Genomic DNA, 6,000 nt, shown 5'->3' on the forward strand with positions numbered 1-6,000 from the left:
TCTTTTAGTAATGAGAAGTTAAAAAAAAAAAAAGAATAAAGAAACCTATATATGAAAAAACATTAGCATTTTATATGGAGATCTAGGTTATACTATAAGTGTGATTTTTTCATTTATAAGAGTTATGATAATTTAAATTTGAATTTATAATAATTCCTAGACTCTAAGAAAAAACTCTATAACAATGCAAAAAATCTATTATACAATAAGTAAGAAGTGGAAATAATATTTATTTATAAAATAATAAATATTTATTTAAATACAATTATAAAAGGCATGATAAGGTTATAATCTAATGCATATTTACGCAAACATGAAAATAAATAAATATATATATAATATATTTGCGAAGCGGGCATTAGTTTAAGAGATTGCATTAATATTCAAATCATTTTGATTAGGGTCGTATTCTATGGTTACGATTCTCCCATATATGTTGTTTTCATTCCGTCGAAATTGATTTTAAGGTATAGATGCTTATGACCTCACCCTCTATGCCTTGCGTAATGATTCCTCTGGCATTACGGCCTTTACCACAACGATGTTGTCCATAAATCAAATTATTTCATGTAAAATTAGACCAATTAATAACCTAAAATTCTAATTTTTATTAAATAAAAAAAAGATCCACCAGAGCAAAAAAACTATACTGTAAGATATAGAAGGAGAAGAAATATTTTCTTTTATTCTTTCGTCTGTGAACTTTTAATGAACCCACCTCCGTATGATCTAATATTTTTATCAAGCATAAGTTCTAGTATAAGACTTTGAACTTATGAATCTATTCCCTATTTTTTATGTATGAGTTAGCGATTAGTCTTTGAATTTTGAAAAAATACAAAAAAAATATTGTTTCTAAGTATCTTAATTGCTCAAGTTCGGATTTCTAGATGAAAGAATTCCGTTCTATCAACAAAATAAATATTTTGAAAAAAAAATGGCCAACTTACCCATATTCCACAGGAATAATTTAGAAAGATTACTGAAGAATATTGTGATGTGATAATAAAAAATAAGTGGCAAAACCAAAATAAGACAGAAAAGTTATCATTCTAGGTGGTCCAAAACTTTGTTCATTAGAGAGGACAAAAAGAAAGACAACAAGAAACATCGATTGACAGAAAAAAGGAAAGATAATTTACAAGATACGATCTATCCATATTTAATGTATAGAAGTAATACAAAAGTGTGTAAACTATACAAACGAGTCAAAGTGGATTGTCCTACACTAGCACTTCCATATAATAACTCTACCAAAGGTGATCCTATTACAGGAATAGCTTCTGGCACGCCTGTTACAATTTTAACTGCCCAATAACCAATTTGGTCCCAAGGTAAGGAATAACAAGTTACGCCAAAAGATGCGGTCAATACAAAGTAAGAACCACACCTGTAACCCAAGTCAATTCATGAGGTTTTTATGGTAAAAACTTTATTAATTGAAAAATAAAAAAATATAATGTTTTTTTGCATAATAAACTATTAATTTTGATAAAGCATTTTACAAAAATGCTAAATATAATTGACAATTAAAGATGATATTTCTATTCTAGCCTTCTTTTAGTAATGAGAAGTTAAAAAAAAAAAAAAGAATAAAGAAACCTATATATGAAAAACATTAGCATTTTATATGGAGATCTAGGTTATACTATAAGTGTGATTTTTTCATTTATAAGAGTTATGATAATTTAAATTTGAATTTATAATAATTCCTAGACTCTAAGAAAAAACTCTATAACAATGCAAAAAATCTATTATACAATAAGTAAGAAGTGGAAATAATATTTATTTATAAAATAATAAATATTTATTTAAATACAATTATAAAAGGCATGATAAGGTTATAATCTAATGCATATTTACGCAAACATGAAAATAAATAAATATATATATAATATATTTGCGAAACGGGCATTAGTTTAAGAGATTGCATTAATATTCAAATCATTTTGATTAGGGTCGTATTCTATGGTTACGATTCTCCCATATATGTTGTTTTCATTCCGTCGAAAATTGATTTTAAGGTATAGATGCTTATGACCTCACCCTCTATGCCTTGCGTAATGATTCCTCTGGCATTACGGCCTTTACCACAACGATGTTGTCCATAAATCAAATTATTTCATGTAAAATTAGACCAATTAATAACCTAAAATTCTAATTTTTATTAAATAAAAAAAAGATCCACCATAGCAAAAAAACTATAAATTTGTAAGATATAGAAGGAGAAGAAATATTTTCTTTTATTCTTTCGTCTGTGAACTTTTAATGAACCCACCTCCGTATGATCTAATATTTTTATCAAGCATAAGTTCTATTATAAGACTTTGAACTTATGAATCTATTCCCTATTTTTTACGTATGAGTTAGCGATTAGTCTTTGAATTTTGAAAAAATACAAAAAAAATATTGTTTCTAAGTATCTTAATTGCTCAAGTTCGGATTTCTAGATGAAAGAATTCCGTTCTATCAACAAAATAAATATTTTGAAAAAAAAATGGCCAACTTACCCATATTCCACAGGAATAATTTAGAAAGATTACTGAAGAATATTGTGATGTGATAATAAAAAATAAGTGGCAAAACCAAAATAAGACAGAAAAGTTATCATTCTAGGTGGTCCAAACCTTTGTTCATTAGAGAGGACAAAAAGAAAGACAACAAGAAACATCGATTGACAGAAAAAAGGAAAGATAATTTACAAGATACGATCTATCCATATTTAATATATAGAAGTAATACAAAAGTGTGTAAACTATACAAACGAGTCAAAGTGGATTGTCCTACACTAGCACTTCCATATAATAACTCTACCAAAGGTGATCCTATTACAGGAATAGCTTCGCACGCTGTTACAATTTTAACTCTTGATAACCAATTTGGTCCCAAGGTAAGGAATAACAAGTTACGCCAAAAGATGCGGTCAATACAGCAAGAACCACACCTGTAACCCAAGTCAATTCATGAGGTTTTTTAAAGCCACCAATGAGATACACACGAAATACATGCAGGATCATCATTAAAGCTATCATACTTGCCGATCATCGATGAACTGATCGAATTAACCAACCAAAGTTAGCTTCAGTTATTCTGTGCCAGTAGGCCCGTAAAACTCATTAGGATAAGTGGTATTATTGAACCAGACAAAACAATAAGTAATGAAACAAAAAGCGAATAAAGCACCTAAACTATAGGACAAGTGTAATACCATAAGAAAAAATATAAAATAAATAATAAAAAAAATAAAAAATAATATATATATTTTCCTTTCCTTCCTTCCCCCTCTCCTTTCCCCTTTTCTCTTCCTCTTGCCTTCCTCCTTCCCTCCCCCCCACTGGCCGGCTCCTTCTCCGGCCGCCGCCTAGCCCTCTCCCTTCCTCATGCTGCCGCGCCACCTTCCCTTCTTTCTTCCCTTCCGCAACGAACGTCGACCGAAGGAAAGGGAGCTGCCGTCACCGTTTCGGCCACCTGCCGGCATCCATCCAACCATCCGATGCTGGACTCGAGCTTTCCACCATTGGAAACCCCTAGGTCAAGCTTCCTAGCCGTGAAATCCTTGCCAGCAGCCTCGGTCAAGCCTCATCGGAGCAGCCCCTTTTCAGTGCCTTCCGACGAGTTTCTGACTAAAACTCTCGTGTTTTTGGAGTCCCTGCAACTCGAGTTTTGCGTAGGCGCTTCTGGATTCAAATTCCGACACCGTTGGCAAGACCAGCTTTCAGACCCGTTGTTTTTTTGGATGCGTGAAATATTAAAATTTTAGCTCGGTATAATTTTATTCAAACCTTAAAAGTTATGTCTTAATTTTAAAAAAATATTGTTGCTATTAATTATCAATTATGAATAATTTAAAATTAATTGAATTTAATTAATTATGATTTGTGATGTGTTGCAGAGTTGGAAAAAATAATACAGTTTTGATGATCCGACTCCCGATAATTAATCACAGAATATTTAAAGTGTTTCTAGCAGGTTCTGAACCCGTTGTACGGGGGGTAAATCTCCATAATTTAAAGGAGGTTCTACCGAATTTTTGACAGAATTCTCGAGTCTAAAATAATTTTAGGCAGTCTAATCTAGGGATCTAGGCCTAGGAAAATTTAAGAGTGTCTATTAACTGAGTATTTTCGTAAATAAATAATTCGTCCATCCTGTCAGCTCCACCCGAGGCGTAGGAGCGGACTGTGAAGCGTGACAGAACTCTGAGTTAAAGTCATAATCGTTGTACATTGGCATGTCTAGATTTAATGTAATATTTATTGATTAATGTTTATATATGATTATCATTATCGTTATTATAAATAAACTTCGTTTAATTGATAATCATCACGAATGATATTAATTTATCTCGTTATTTACGATATTTTAAATAATATTATTTTAATACTATTATTATTATCTTTACAGATATTTTGCATGTTAAACTTTATTTCTCAGTATGCAATTGAATAAATTATGTTGCCCATGAATAGTCTATTTATGATTTTTTTTTTATATATATGTTATGAATATGACTTTGGGATGAGGTGACAGTAGAACATGCCATCTGATGGGTTGCATCAGGACTGCGTGCACACTGATAATAATCAGAGACAAGTAACAAATGTTATTTTTGGATTTTGCCTTAGTCGAGTATAACTCTCTGGGCTGTGAAAGCTTGACTGCCGAAGAAAGGTCCCTAGTCGAGCAATGCTCTCTAGGCGCTGGCTTAATTGGGAATCAAGTGTTCAGGTTGGATGTAAGGATCCTGGTTGAACTTCACTCTCTGGGCACTAGACCTATTGGAATAAGAGAGCTGAAAGGCTATTAGCATTTTGGGTTAGGGTTCAGCTGAGTCACTCGTCCCATAAATCTTTAAATATATTTTCCTTCTAAATTATGGCATGACTCGTATTTTGATACTTAATGGCATGATATACTTAGTTAATGAATATTATTTTATTGAGGAGACTGCAATAGTTACAGGGTTATATGATTTTAACTCACTCTCGAGACTGACAATCTCAATTATATTTTTTCAGGTGACAATTAAAATTCTTCGCCATCCTGCATTTTGACAGCTTGAATTCTTTCTTCATCAGACTTATTGTAAATAATTTATACTTTTATATTTTTAGTTATTTTATATTCTAGACCTTTCGCAATAATATTTTTTATTTGTTATGATTATCCTGGTCTATAATGAACGTGAAATATTATCAATGACCAATTAGATTTGTGTATAGCATGTCAGGCAGGATTAATATTAAATTTCCATATGCACTTTATTGAATATCGATTAGTAAGGCTTACTATGGGACTTGGTGGCCTTAAGTCTACCCATTCCCTAGTGCCAATCACGAGTCCACAGATCGGGTCGTGACAATAAGTAAGCCTCTCCAAACCATACAAGTGCACGGCGAGCCCATGCAAAGGGTTTGGTTAAGATATGCCAGATTCCACCCAGTATACAAATGGAACCTAACCATACATGCCCTCCAATTATATCTTCCAAATCATCCATACTAACAATACATCCTTCTCCTCTAAAAAGGGATTTTAGTAAATAACTGAAAATAACAATTGGACTAAAGGTTAAGTAGTAATTTTCTTACATCACCTTCCCTCCACCCCCGAGCCCAGGTATCATATATGCTCCCAAAATAAAGAGCCTTGAATACTAGAAGAAAAACACCTATGCCTAGCAAGATTAAGTGAATAACTAAAAAATTATTATCATTTTATTTCTATTTTTTTATACATGGCTAAAAAAAATAGAAAAGATTCTTTAAGAGTCCTAGACCTAGAAGTGCATGATAAATACCGCCAAAGCCCAATACTGCGGAGGAAATTAAGTGAAGTATGCCAGATATAAAGTATGGAAAGGTGTCTATAACTTCCCCACCAGGGCCTACCCCCAACCTAGAGTAGCTAGGTGGGGAAGTAAAATTAATCCTTGTTCATACATTAGCTTCTTTGGCAAGAAATGAGCCACTTCGAATAGGTTCATTGATCTAGCCCAGA

The sequence above is a fragment of the Ricinus communis genome, chromosome 3, assembly GCF_019578655.1.
Source record: "Ricinus communis isolate WT05 ecotype wild-type chromosome 3, ASM1957865v1, whole genome shotgun sequence".
Taxonomy (NCBI): domain Eukaryota; kingdom Viridiplantae; phylum Streptophyta; class Magnoliopsida; order Malpighiales; family Euphorbiaceae; genus Ricinus; species Ricinus communis.